At 45.9% G+C, this 15167-nt stretch overlaps 1 protein-coding gene and 1 long non-coding RNA gene across 3 annotated transcripts in view; one reads left to right on the top strand and one right to left on the bottom strand.

Annotated features, from left to right (window-relative positions):
* CAMKK1 (calcium/calmodulin dependent protein kinase kinase 1) overlaps window positions 1-10663 on the bottom strand; it is a 55680-nt gene extending 45017 nt beyond the window's left edge. For both annotated transcript variants that reach the window (XM_072978462.2, XM_072978463.2), the window contains exon 1: window positions 10468-10663. The gene's annotated coding sequence lies outside the window, so the exon portion shown is untranslated. The remainder of the gene's footprint in view (window positions 1-10467) is intronic.
* A 1183-nt stretch (window positions 10664-11846) lies between these two features.
* The window catches only part of LOC140701744 (uncharacterized), a 42593-nt gene continuing 39272 nt past the window's right edge, over window positions 11847-15167 (top strand). The window contains exon 1 of the long non-coding RNA XR_013538066.1: window positions 11847-11916. This is a non-coding gene — a long non-coding RNA (uncharacterized LOC140701744). The remainder of the gene's footprint in view (window positions 11917-15167) is intronic.

Here is a 15167-nt window from a genome sequence, read left to right as displayed (position 1 = left end):
TGCAGAAACTGTCCATTAGCTAAGGAGTGGACTTTTGATTTATGCACGCAGGATGATTTCAACAGCGTGCAGTGCAAATAAAACCCTCTCTTTTAAAAAAAATAACCAAACCTTTAAAATGCCTTTTTGGGGGGGCCTTCTTAAAAAGCTCATTTCCACTTCCAATAGGGTTCAAAATCTGGGCCACCAAATGCAATGCCTCCACCTAAATTCCCTGAACATGTGCTATTACATTCAGAATTTTTTAAACACAGAATCTGACTTTTTTTTAAATTTTAAAATCATCCTTTACATCTCTGATATTCGGACTTGAGTGCTGTTGCCTAAACACCATAATCCACAGATGTATTGGAACAGTTTGCGGAGGGGGCACCCGAGTTTGTGAAAATTAAAACACACTGTAGCATTTTATCTTGTTTTCTGTTTCTTTTAAGCCACCCTTCTGTACCTTATATCTTAATTATTTTTATTTATTTATCTGTTGCGTCCATAGCTTGCCATTTCTCCAGTGACCTCCAGGGGGCATACATGTCTGTCCTCCTCCTCCTCACTCAACCTTCACAACTAACTCAGTGGATGAAAATAACCCATCCAGTGCTTCTGAGATCAAGTTGAGAAAGTATGACTGACACAAGTCACTTTTGGGCTAGAAAGGGGATTTGAACCTGGACCTGCATGCAGCACTATAACTTGCCAGGTTGGCTCCAGGGTCTTCACTGCCTGTTGGTAAAGCTTGGGTCATCGGCATACATGAGAGCTGACAGAAGAATGTAGATCTGATGGTGTGATGGCCAGATCGGCCTCATCCTGTCTGTTTTATTTCTCTTTCTGCAGGTGGGGATGATATACCAACTCAGGTTGGGTGGATTTGTACTGTGAGTGGCTTCTAGAGTGGGGCAGGAGAGTGCCTCCCCTGCCCTGGTTATAAGGTATCACTGGTCCATATCCTTCCAAGCAGGAAATATCGACAGGTGGATTCATTTCCTTCCAGATACTCCACATTTTAGCAGCCTGGGTCAAAGCTCCTGGTTTAGCTACAGCTCTGTTCAAAAGTTCGAGTTCAACTAGATCAGACAAAGGTGCAACAGGACAATGTTGGCCACAAGAGTTAGAAGGGAATTCCAAGTTATGAAATCCTTCTAGTTAGAGAATCTTAGACTGCCCAAATGGTCCCTTGGAGGGAACAATGGTGACCTCCTAACAGCCTGCTAAAATCCGTTCCCTGCCAAAGTCTACTGATTTTTGCTCAGCAAAATAATGCACAAAGAAAGCATTGAACAGATACTCCCCATATCATGTTTCCGCTGTCAACAGCACCGTTCCCATGCCTGCTTTTCCAAAATAAACCAAGACGCTTTTCTAATACAATAGGGCCCCTTTATCAGTGGGATCAGTATCCGCTGATTCACTGATCCACGGTTTGAAAGGATTAAAAGAAAAATCCTAGATATATTTCTAAAGATGAAGTTACTGGAACTGGCCACTAGAGGGAGCCAGAGACCAATGCTATTGGTAGCATTTGCTATTAAAATCATGTTTGCTATAATCCACGTTTTTCAGCATCCACGGAGGGGGGACTTGGAACCAATCCCCCACAGATACAGCAGTCCTGACACATTGAAAAAATTTTTCATTCATCACATATCATCTCCTTAGGCCATTCTTTAACCTTACAAACAGCCCAGACACGATGCTAGTTGACGGTTTCCATCGCCCATCAGAAAGAAAACTATCTCCCCCTTTCAAATTCCCTTGAGTCTTCTACTCGCAACTTCCCTCTAAAATACAAGCAATCGGGGGGCGAGCGAAAGCAATCCTCAGGGCCCCCCCCCAGCTTGTCTGCGCTCCAGTTTTCTACAAGCATTCTTAACCGTAACATAAAACCTGCAATCTCTCTTAAAAGGAGGCAAAGGAAAATCCGTTTGCAAAACAGGACGACCCCTCCGTTTGCATGCGCGGAACAATTTGCATGCCGCTGAGAGAATGATTCCTCAACAAGAAATTAGGGAGATTTAGCAAAAACCCACCCGTTTCAGTGTTTTCCCCCTCCGAGGGGGTAGTTTATTAAAGTGGTTTCTAGGCAGGCTAAAACTCCAGGTTTCATTGGCAGGAAATTATCCCCCCCTACCCATAATTACATGTTTACCTGAGATTAAGGACAATGTTCCACGAACACCTTTATATTTATTGCTTGGATTTGCTTACTCCCCAAATCCACCTTTTTTAATTTGCTAGACGCAGCGCTGATATTTGGTAACAGGATGAAATTTCCAACGTCTTTCCCCTGACAATGAACCACAATTGTTTCCCTTTAAAGCAGACAATTCTTTTCTAGAGCCCCCCTCCCTCTTGATGGCGTTTGCCATCGTCAAGCAAATTTATTGCCTCGCATTATACAAAACCATGGCAGCTGCCTTCCAACATGGCCTCTTGCGTATCATCAGCTTTCAGGGAGATTTTTTTTTTAAAAAAAAAATCTCCCTAGAATCTCCTTTTTATGTCTTTTTAATTGACGAGCCAGGCTTTGCTTGCTCTATAGAGAAAAAGAAGAAACATTCGGAGACCTCAAATTACATCATGTTTTTAATAAGAATAACAAACCTAGAACTGCAGAATGAATAGGGATCCTGCGGATTATCGAGTCCATATAAAGGAGACGCAGTGGGGAATCGAACTCCCAAACACATACCTAAGCCACTGAGCAACAGGGCTCCATAAAATTGCCAAACAGCTGAATACGGGTGGGATTTGAACCTGTGTAATTTGCTTTATTCCCTTTCCCCTCTTTCTCTCTCCCTGTGTCCTGAGTCTTCAAAGCAGGGAAATAATTCACATAATCCACTCCAAGTTCCTTATGCGTTGCTAATAAGAGGTCAGACTGTTATTAGCCGGAGAAGCTGAAATCAGGAGATAAGTGTTTAATGCTCTGCGGAGCCAGGGTGAAAGAGGATCTTGGCGGAGCAGTCAGGCTACTAGGAAATCATTTCTCCCTGTCTGGTTCTGCACAATACGTCGGACACACTGCAGTGGATTTGTGCATGTGGTTCGCTATGCCGCCCCGGATGGTGCTTGACCACTTGAAACTTAATTGGTGCATGAGATCAGCATCTCATTCCGATGCTGTGTTTTCAAATATTCTTCTGTATGAACGGGGGTGGGGGGTGGGTAGTGGTTAAAAGGTGATTTTCTAGCTGCACAATGCCTTGCCACACACCAACACACCAAGAAGCCAAATCTTTAATCTTAAGAGTCCTACACAAATGCACACAGGGTGTGTTAGTGTAATGACAGAAAAGGATGGGGACGAAACCAGAATTAGCTAGTGTGGGTTGCGGCCCAACTCACTTATGTCTGTCCATAGCCAGGATGCGTCTTAGCTAAGAATGTCCATTGTTAACTTTGCACATTGTCCATTACCCACCACTTTTCACAAGGTATGATTAATCGTGTTAATGCTGGCGGGAGACCGAAGAGACACTATTGGCTTAAGATCGGCTCCACAGAGTTTCACTGTTGCACAGAACACTGGTTTTGTTTCGCTGTAGCTTCAAACAAACATTCAAGTTATAGGAAGAAGGATTTCTTATTTACTCTACATCATGAGTCACTCTGTTTCGGTTTAGTGGATCTAAACCAACGGCATGCCAAACAAGTAAATGCAAGCAAAGAAGTAGAATACTGTAGTTTTGTGATCTGAGCAGTCATGAAGGTTCAAGAGTGACAGAGGCTAAGCAAATAACTGGAAAGTGTCCAAACAACTCTTTAGGCTGATTTTAAAAATGGATTTGCAAACCAGGGCATAGAAGCTAGGTGCTAGCTATTGTTTGCTGTAGCTTTGTATCCCTGCAAACCGTAATAAGGCCAGTCCGGAAAAGAAGAGAGGAATTCCCCCATAAGAGAGATGAGACAACAGGGATCACGTTGTGAATAATCCTGCAGTGCAGCCTTCATCTTCCAAAACAAAGAGTTTATTTTGGAGATGTGCAGATTTATGCCTTTGGACTGCGTAGCTGCCTCAGGACTCTCAAATAAACAGATCTGAAAAACCTATAACCCTCCAAACGTTAACTTCCAGTATCCAACCACACCAGCTAGCCTAGACAATGGTGAGGTATGGTTATCGACCTCTGGAGGGCTAGCATTAGTGGCTGGTAGCTCTGACGTTGTGGGGTATATGTGTGGCAAATCCGCTCCAGATTTTAGTCCTAACTTTCCAGAGGCTAACCAAAGCTAACTGAGATGGACCGTGGGTTCAGCACCTCGGAGAGCGTCTCAAAGGGTCTAAAGGGGTTCTGGAGCTGGCAGAGGGGCATCTGTCCCCCATTTCACTCGTTAGGGGAGGGAGAAGAACCATTTCACTGCTATGGGACGTTTGAGCAACAGGAAACCTGCGAATGCCAATTACAGAAAGCCCCAACTGTGCATGAAAAAAAAAATACAACAGGAAGCATTAGGGAGACGCACAAAAAGAGCTGGGAAAAAATGTAGAAATCTTCCTCCTCGGTATATGAATGGCATGATTCCCTTCCACAAAACCAGGAATAATAATAATAAGTCATCTTTTGCAATGTGCTGTAAAACCCATCCATCCGGTTTAGTTCTATTAAGCAGTGGAGAAACCAGTTTCTGGGAATCTGGAGGGAGCAGGTGGAGAAGTCATGGCTACGCCTGCCAGATCATCAGTTTTTCAAGCACACACACAGACAGGGAGAGAGGGGGGGAGTGTGTGTGTGTGTTTATGTGGTTGCAAAACAGCATTGTGGAAAAACAAAGGACAGCCCTGGCGTAGCAAGAGAACACAATATTCTTAAACGAGCGGAAAGCACAGAAAGTAAGAGGACTGAAAATGTTCAAGGAAACCGAGGATTCCACGTCCACCTCCAAAGACATCCGCCCAAGAGAAGCTTAAAAAAAATAATATTTTGAGGTGATGCTGTCTAAACATAAGGAATCAGGCGTGCAACCCTCTTAGGGCCTGTTCTAAGTTTATGGGGATCCAGTATTTTGAAAAGACGGAAACAGAGAGACACCCGGACGTTTCCGGCACTCCGAAACAGCTTCTCCCAAACCTGCTGCTCTTCTGATGTGCGGAAGGACAGCTTTTAGCATCCCAGCCACGCAGACTGAGATGAACGGGTACCGCAATCCAAAGATCTAAAGGACACCGACCTTACAGATTGGTGCTTTGAGGACTAGGAGATTAGACTGTCTTGTTCGGGTGCAAACCCTACTAACCATATTGGAACTGAGTATTCCTGTAGAGGACTGTGCCGCTGTTGTGGGATAACCTTTCATCGCTTAGATCTTAGCGTTACTTACCATATTTTTCTGTGTATAAGACTATACTTTTGTCTAAAATCTTTAGAGTAAAAATTGAGGGTCGTCTTATACATGGAAATAAGCTGAGGAGCAAAACACAAGTGGAGGGGAAAGCAGGGATCAAAGCGATCCTGCAGTGCTTTGATCCTTTCCCCCCCTACATTTGATAAGCCCCACTTAGATTTCTTAATTTGGGGTTAGAAAAGTGCAGGGCATCTTATACACAGAGGTGTCTTATACACAGAAAAATACGGGTACATCCCCCCCCTCCAGTCAGGAGGCAGGCGATGCCAACAGACCGGCAGGTAAGACAGGTAAACGGGAAACAATTCTGAACTAGAGTTCGCGCCGATCACGTTTTCATCCATCCCAAAGTGTTCAAAAGGGATCCATCCGCTCCCCGTTTCACCTTCACGGTAATCCCGTGACATCAATTAAAGCGAGCGGCCATGAGGAGCGCAAGTGAACTAGGAAGATGGCCGAACTGAGATCTGAACTGCTCTTAATAACAAATTTGATTCTGTCTCCATGGGAATGAACAGGGACGAAGGTTCTTTCCTCCCTTCCGAGCAGGAAGCGAAAAGAGAAAAGCTTACAATGCTGAAATTGCCAGCCACAGATCTTGAAGATAAGAAAGGCACTCATATTTTTCTGCATTTCAGCATTATCCCAAGGGGTCACACACAGTAAATGTGTGTTATATTGCCCTTTGCCTTCTGTTATTTAACCTATGATTTATTTTAAAATATGCTTACATTGCTGGTCAAGGCAAAAACCCTTGCGAAGGCTGTTTACAGGTATAATCTGCAACACGGCAGCGCCATAAAATGTCGTTGACTCAACCGCCTACACAGAAAACACTCCTCTGTAACCCAAATAAATATATATATATAAACGGCAACACCGACAATACAGAGATGAGCATTGCTTTTTCCACTCAAAATGAGTCACAACATCCAGATCCTCAATGCCTGCTTAAAAAGAGGGAGCCCGGTCGCTCTCCTACAGATGATCATTCCATAAGGATGGTGTCACTCCAGACTCCCCTGCCAATGTTTGTTTAAATTCTGGCGCATGGAAGTCGAAGACAAAGATTGAAACTTTGAAATGGGCAATTAGTAGAACGGGTCCAAACGAGGCGCTTCGGTTTTTTGGGCCCCCCAAAGCAGCCAGAGCTGTCTTCTGCTCCAATTCCAGCTTTGGAACAGTCTTCAAAGGCAGCCCCAAGTCAAATGCATGACAGTAGCCTAACCTCGCTGCACCCAAGACATGAACAACTACATCAAAAACTGCTTTTCTTTCCTGATGAGTAAATCAGCCAAGGTTGCTAATGGGTACCCCATTGCCAAGAGAACCCCCCCAAACGGAGCTTTTGATTTATTAGAAGACGTGAAACCTCTTCTGAAAACAGCCCATGCTTGCTAGAGATCCAAACTTTGAACAGAACCCACGATAAATCAGGCAGCGGGAGGAGAAAGCATAATCGTGTCCATCTAATGTTACCCCAAAAAATCTACCGTTAAGTTACATCTCATTTTCGGTGACCCTAAACAAGTTTTGAAACCATGCAAAACATTTAAGGATTCGTTCTATCAGTGTAACCTCCCCCCCCCAGTAAGTTTCTACTGTCCGACGGGGATTCGAACCCAGGTTTTGAGGGTTCTACTCCATCTCTCTACCCACTCCTCCCCAGTGGCTCTCGTCTTGAAGATGAGAAGATTAATCTTGAAGATTAAGAGGTTTTATTTCAGACGCTTCCACAGACGGTAACTGCTTTCTTAATCAAATAGCGGGCGATTCCAAAAATTGTCATCTAAGACGACAGGAGGACCTAAAAATTCACTACTGTGAAATGTGGTGCTGAAGGAGAGCTTTGAGGATACTCTGGACAGTCGGAAAGATGAACAAGGGGGTCCTATATCAAATCAAGCCTGCGGGGGGTGAAAATGATGGAACTGAGGCTGTTCCACCTCACGAGGACAATAATGCTGGGAAAAGTGGAAGGCAGCAGGAAAAGAGGAAGGCCCCAATACAAGATGGACTGACTCGCAAAAGGAAGCCACAGGTTTGAGTTTACAAGAGCAGGGCTGTTGAGGGCAGTATGGAATTGAACCCGCACAAAGGTGGTCCATTCAGCCATTTTTGGGGGAACTGATTTTTGACAGGGCAGCCCTCTTAAAGGACAACTCTGAGACTGCAATTCGAAGCTAAAAGGGTGTCTCCATTTGTGGGGGGGCTTTCCTGCACCCTTCGATTATGCCCGATCAACAGCTCACAAATCCATGCATTTAACAAGGAGAGGAGACGGTGAAAGAGAAACTATTGAGGGAAAATTTCCACTGGTCAGTAAGCCTTTGTCATTATTCTTATTGCTTTTATTTTTTTCTTTAAAGTGTATCTAATGATTATTTTTTCCGAGCATCAGGGCTTCGAAGGGATTTGCAAGAAGAAAGATTTAAAGGGGGGGGGAAGGAATTTAACAGCTTTTGCTGGAAATGTTCTTGGTTCAGAAATTAAGGAGTCTGGGTGGACGATGAGCCCAAGATCAGGGGTCCGAATTAGTTCCCTGAATTTATTGTCCCTTCCCCATGCCCTCCAAAGAGCCTGGATTGAGCGTCTCACAAGGATCATGTGAGGAGGATTAGGCTAAATGGCAGCAGGATTTCCCCATCATCTGTATCGGGCAACCGGTTACAGAAAATACACACGCCGGCGGAATCCTGTAGCACCTGAAAGGCTAACAGATTTATTACAAACTGCTGGTTAGCGCCATGGTTTCCGTCTCTGGCCATAGAGCCAGAGGCTGGGAGTTTAAATCCCCACTGGGCCTCCTGGACAGACCATAAGGTCTGTAGTTCTAAGATGATGATGATGATGACAATGACACCAACAAAGTCTTGTAGGTCCCCCCCCATGAGTAAAAAATCAGCTGATGTGGACCGCAGCCTTCTTCCTCAGATGCATCTTAAGTGGGCCACGGTCCATAAAATCCTACCCGCCATGCTCCTCGTTAAGGCGTAACGAGACCAAGAGCTTGATCATTTTCCCCCCCATGCCACCGTTGAACGCTGCCTGCTGCGTATATTCGGCATGCGAGATTTATCATTGCAGCAAAAATGGCCCGGCTGAAGAAAAACGGGGAGCCTATTTTGACCAGATTTATTAGCTCAGGTGTCTTAAGAAAAAACACCTTTAAGATACCACAAGACTCTTTTTTTGGGGAGGGGGGTGTCTTTGACTCTATTAAGTTTTTATTTATTTTTTCCCCCTTGGACAAGGATCAAATTTGGAAAACTCTTTCCAAACTCCCAGTCCAGACTCTGCAAAAATATGGGAGCTGAAAAGTAAGATAATTCTAAATTTTCCAGTGTTGTATATGCAGGCAGACAGAAGGGAGGAAGGAAGATCTGAGCCTTCTGGTATTGATTGATTGATTGACTGATTGATTGATTGATTGACACTATTTCCTCCATGTAAATCAAGGCAGCCTAGGTCCTTCCACTCTGCTCTCCCCACAGTCCTGTGAGGTAGAACAGTCTTAGAGAAAACATTTTCAACCCTGAGCCACTTTGATTCTTTGTGAGGTTTTAGATACTAAAATCTATAAAATCACTAAGTGGGAAGGGAGTCTCTGAGGTCATCAAGCCCACCCCCCTGCTTCCAAATCAAAGCAGAACTGACAGAAGGTGGACCAATAAATAATACTTCATTGTCAAAGCTGACAATAAAGTCTCATCATTGTTTTAATATTACATTATTAGCCTGTATTAATCCTACCTAACAGAACATCACCCGACCATACTCAATTCTTTAAACAAATTCGGTTGTATGCATCAAACCCGTACGGATTCGGTTAGAAAGGGAGACGAGGCTCAATCTGGTTTTAATTTTGGGAAATAAAATCAGATCCCTCGTGGGGTGCAGTGGAAAGAGTGACCGATGAGGATCCGAAGGCCTGGGTGTGAATCCTGGCTCAGCCCTGCAAGCTCACTGGAGGTGGGGAATTGGTAAGACCAGTTAAATATCTCACTCGCCTTCAAAGATCTATGAGGGTCGCTATAAATCAGTGTGATCCGAGGGCACATAACAACACAACAAATTAGATGGGTGAACAGTATCCCCAATGAATTTTTTTTTTTTGCCCATGTTTCAAATATTTTTGTTTTCTGTGTCTTTCTCGGAAATAAATATCTGCATTCTTTTGTTTCAGATAGATAAGATTTCCCCCCCACACCCTGCTTTTATAAGGTAAATGAAGCCCTCTGATATTTAATGACATCGTCTTCCGTTGATCCATTTTATGGATTATTTATTTATAATCCGGTGGTTATAAAGCGGCTGTGGTTTACACTATATTCCTTTATTTATCTGGTTGACTGATGAAGGGCTGCAGGAGATTCCAACCTAGAGCCCTGGATGTCCCCACATTGGAAAGGGGTGTCCCTTTGATCATTTCTTTCAGATGGTCAAAAAAAAAAAACCCACCAAGAGCTATTGTGGTGCAGTGGGCAGCGTGACCAGGACTCCGGAGACCTGGGTTCGAATCTCTGCTCGGCCACGGAAACTCACTGTTTGGGTTACCATTATTAGCAAAACCACCCTTGGGGCATCTCGCGTGCCTTGGAAACCCAACTAGGGTCGGAATATGGCAATCTGTCACAACGTCTGGCTTGACACCTCCTGGATCACAAAGGATCCTTTTGGATCCAGGAGATCCATTCAAAACCATAGCTCTGGGGTCCCCTTTTACCTCATCCAGGGACGACGGCCCCTTCCCAAATCTCCCCCGAAGCCTTCCTTTATTTCTCTGCAAAGAACCCCCGCGGTTGCTCTCCTGGGTGCAGGTGTGGGCGCTCGCTCTCTACACATGCTCAGGGGCACTGTTTCCACCCGTCCCTCTCCCAGCTGAGCAACCCATTTCAGGGCTCTGTGTGTGTCTGTGTGTGTGTGTGACAGAGAGAAACACAAAAGACGCCTTACAAGCAACCCGGCTTTCCTCCCTGGCTCCTCGCCTTTCTCCCACCTGAAGTCCCACAACCCCATCCATCTGCGGCACACGGCTCGATCCCTGCCTGGATCGCGATCCCCAAGCTCCGAGGAGGAGGAGAAAAAAAATTAAATTAAATTAAATTAAAACCAAGCACTTACCTTCCCTTGCAGGAGAAGCCACTAAAACCCTCGCTTTCTCTCTCTTTTTTTTTTCTTGGGTCTCCAAATAATCTCCTGGGTCGCCAAAAATCCCCCCTCCTTCCCTTCCCTTCCCCTCCGGGGCTCCGATCCCCTCCTCGCCCTCTTGCGCCCGGGCTTTACCGAGTCTCCCTCCCTGCCTTCCCCTCCCAAGCCCCGGAGAGCCTCCCGGCCAATCCGCGGCCTCGTTACTTTGCGCCCGGGCGCAGCCTTTTCTCTCTTTCTGGCTTCTCCTCCCTTCGCTTTGATATTTTGTCACGAGCGGCGCGATTGGCGGAGGGCAAAAGCACCCGGGCTCCTCATTGGGCCGCCGCCGCGCCATTGGGGAAAAAAGGTCCGCCTCCCTTTGCCAGCTTGCGAAAGTTGCCTCTCTGGTGCGCCTGTTTTGCGCGCCCGGGCTTGCAAGGTAGGTAGCTCGGGGTTTTGCCCCCCCCTTTTTTGGGGGGGGTGAGGATCAAGCCCTGAGAACTGGCTGGGGAGGAAAATCTATCCCTTGTTTTCCTGCTTCCTGTGGAAACCCTCCTCCCTCAGCTTCCTAGGGAAGCCCTCCTCCTTTTGAACCATGAGGACTAGAACCTTTGGCTGGGTTTCTTAAAGGGGAAAGCGGCAGCTCAGTGTACTTCCTGGACTTAAACTGAAATAATATATTTTATTTTAAATTTGTACACCTACCCGCCATCTTCCTCCTTTGAAATAATTTATTTTATTTACATTTGTTACCCCCCTTTCCTTAAAAAGGACCCAAGGTAGCCCAAGGGTGGAGGACAGAGGCTGCGAGCGGGTCAACCCTGTGACTACGGGTTCAAACGGCAGGAAGCCAGATTTTGGCTGAAGATCAGGGCGGGAAAACTTCTTAACCGTTAGAGCAGTATGACAACGGAATCCCGTGGCCTTGGGAGGTGAGGAGCGCTCCAACACTGGGGATGCTTGAGAGAAACTGGGGCAACCCATTTTCAGATCTGCTTTGATTTGGGTCCCTGCGTTGAGCAGGGGGGTTGGACTGGATGGCCTCCAAGGCCCCTTCCCACTCCAGGATTCTACATGGGCGATGCCCCCTGGAGCTGCATCCTGGGGTTGGCAGATATGAAGCCCCCAGGAAGTGGGAGGCTGGCTGTATCTCAGCCATTTAGGTCTCCGGCTGAGGTGCCAGAGGTTGTGAGTTCGATTCCTCCCTGACGGGGGCTGGCCCTGATGATCCATAGGCTCCCTTCTAGCTCTGCAGTTCTGAGATTATTATCATTAAGATGATTATTTACAAAGTCTAAGGACACCTTTTATATCTCCTTCCAGTTTCGGAGCGCAGTTGGGAGCGGCGATACCCCATCTGTCCAAGCCAAAAAAATAATAATAATAAACACCTCTGGCTGGCGAAGATCCGTGGCTGAAGGAACCATAAAAAGCAGCTACCAGGTAGACAAAACTGAGACAGGTAGATCTGATACGGTTTAAGTCCGTTGCTTGTGCTCCTGTTTAAGCCATCACTTGATTCCATGTAATGAGGACTAGAATCTTGGCATGCTTTCAAGAGGAAAGGCTTTCTGACTCAGTGGTAATACAGCGGTGCATGACGCAATGAGATCACAGCTGTGTCCAGCTCTTCACAACCTGGTGCCCCCAGATGTTTTTAACTAGAACACCCATCATTCCCAGCCCATTTGAGGCTGAGAGAGTGTAGCTAGTCAGCGGTCACCCGGTGGTGTTCATGGTTGAGTGAGGATTTGAACCCAGGCCTCCCAACACTCCCAACAAATGCTCTACACTGCCTCTTGAAGGAGCAATTAAGATCCATTGACTTTACCAAAAGAAAAGTAAAGGGCAGGATCTGTTCTCGATCTCCTGCTTGTCCAGGAGAATATCACTTTCTTTCTTAACTCTTGGCTATGATACTGCAGGATGATGGTCTTTGGTGGATGATGGGGGGTGTAGTTCAACCAGAAGTTGCCCACCCTTCTTATATACACTTAACTTGGAAGTAAATCCCATTGAAGTCAACTGAACTTGCTTCGGAGTTGACAAACACAGGATCACACTTCACCACAATAAGTAGAAGACTGCCGGAGAGGTTAGTAGTTCAGGCCTCTGGCCGCGGAGCCCAAAGGTTGGGAGTTCGAGTCCCGCCACGGTGCCTCCTTGACAGGGGCTGGACCCTATGATCCGTGAAGGTCCTTTCCTGCTCTGCAGTTCTAAGATTATTATTATTTTAGCATTAAAGTACACCTTTGTTTCTTGAGCTGGGGTGAGACTCATGGAGTGGCCAAGGCTGTATTTATTTATGTAGTAAATGGAAGTCCTTTGTTGCGAATCTCAAACATCTAGCTTCCTTCACTGTCAGTGATGTCACAGAGGCAGATGGGATTTGTAGTCGAACCACAGGTTGCCTGTCCCCGGTTAAGTCTTCTCAGGGTGCCTCAAACTTTCCAAAAGTTTTATTTTAATTTTTTATTGGCTTCCTTTAGTCCTGCCGGCTCGGTTTTTCCTGCAGCCTCTCTTTCCAGCTGCTTGCGCTCCCTCGGCCATCATCCTTCATTCAGAGTTTCCACCTCCACCGCAGCTCTCGTCTCCCCTGCCGGGTGACTCATCCTGGCTCAGGCGCCCTTCTTGCTTTGGCCGGACGGGAAGTCAGCCAAGGGCCAAAGTGGGGGAATCTCTCCAGAAGAGCTTGAGGGTGGGGTGGGGTGGGGTGGGGTGGGGGGAAATACCCATAGACCAAACGCAGGCAGGGCAATAGGAAATAATGAGTTAGGATGATCACATCAGAGCTGGAAACATCACTTTTCAAACTACAACTTCCAGTAACTTGGGAATATATAACTACTGAGCAATCCAGTAGTTGTGCTAAATAAATATATACAGTATATTTGTTGATGATGATGATGATGACATCAGTTGGTGCTGCCTGGCCCAAAGGCTTTGCCTATTAAGACCCAGAGGGACCCCCCCCCCAGATTATCCTTTCCTCAACAGCCTTGCTTCGCCATGGCAGACTTAAGCATGTGGCTTCCTTAGGGAGGCAGTCCGTCTCATATTTTAGTCTTCCTCTTTTCCTGCTGCCTTCCACTTTTCCTAGCCTTATTGTCTTCTCCAGAGAATCCGGTGTTCTCGGGATGTGGCTCAACGGAGGACAACCTCAGTTTCGACATTTTTGCCTCCAGAGATGTAGTTCAGGCTTGATCTGATCTAGGACCCACTGGTTTGTCTTTCTGGCCGTCCAGCGTATCTGCAAAGCTCTCCTCCAGCACCACAATTCAAACAAATCACTTTTATTTTTCACTGCTAGCTTTCTTAATTGCCCAGCTTTCACACCCAATACACGGTGACCGAAAACACAAGAGGGTGAACGATCTTAGATTTCTTTAGTAATTCTTTTAAATTTTTGGCCTGGAAGGGGCTAGAAGGGAGTCAGATTGCCACCCACCGCTTTCTGCACACGCCAGCTTTCGTGGCCTCTCATCATATGCCTAAGACAGATCTGCGGAAAGATATGGGTAACCTTGATTTTATCGTAGATCTGTTCGCCTTAAGTACCTTTTCCTTCTGCAGGATTTCTGCTCACGTGCTCCTGTGCTGAAGTAAGATAGCAATACAAAAAAAACCTCACAAAAGACGCATGGGAACTGCAACAAAATGTTGCAGCGTGACTCGGTTTGTGTTCAGTGTTCAAGCCCACCCCACTAGCTATACCTTTCTCGGCAGATTGGATCCAGCACACTCTCGATGTTCAGATTCTCTCTCTGTTCAGGTTTTTCTGCCCCAGAGGAATCAAATCTGAGAGAACGACCTATAGGTCGTTATCGATCCATCTTGGAAAATAAAATTAATTTCACTACGAACGATCCTAGGTTTGTGAAAATTGTGCTGGAGTTTATAGGAGACCCCTTGGGAGTGCTCTTAGCGCCCCCTGCTGGATAGTATGGAGTACTGCAATAAGGTGAACCTGCTTTTCTAGGAGAATATTCACTTCAAGGGCAAAAGTTTGATACGGTCATAAGAGACATAAAAATACAACAATGAGCCAAATAAAACACTGCACGAAAACATCAAAGAGATAATGTAAACAGTGTGCATATATGAAGGTATAAGAGTTTATGAACAAGACATTTACTATTATGTAACACAATAGTTATTGTGGTGTTCTGCTGTTTTGAATGGGTTGAAATAAAGATTTAATTTGGGATCCGTTGTTCAAGAATATTTGAAGACCTGCAACGCCGGTGCTCCGGACAGATGGGATCTTTTGATTTCTCGGACTACAGATCCCATCATTCCCTGTTCAGGGAGTTCTGCCTGAATTGGACACATCTTACAGAGATGTGGCTCACCTGGGAGAAAAGGCCTTAAGCTAGGAGGTTTGGAAGCGTGGCTAGGCCTAGCTCAGCCCAAGCTTCCTGTTCAGAAAGGAAGCTCCCAGCGAGCACTGGGGCAGGAACAGGAAGCTTGGGTGGAGCTAGGCCTAGCTTGGCCTCAAGAGCCTTCCAGTTGAGGCCTCCTCCCCCCCCCCCCCCGATGAGCTAGATTTAAATATTTGTGCAGTATAGAAATTCCCAGAATGGGGGATTAGGAGATTTGTAGTCTAAGAAATCTAAAAATCTCTAATGCGTTATCTGGAACAGCACCCACACAAACGTATTTATGCTGAACCAGTGAACCCGGCGCCCGCTAGG

Source organism: Pogona vitticeps, chromosome 7 (assembly GCF_051106095.1).
Source record: "Pogona vitticeps strain Pit_001003342236 chromosome 7, PviZW2.1, whole genome shotgun sequence".
NCBI lineage: Eukaryota > Metazoa > Chordata > Lepidosauria > Squamata > Agamidae > Pogona > Pogona vitticeps.
Note: the sequence above shows the minus strand (reverse complement) of the source record. Positions and strands in the feature narration are given on the sequence as shown.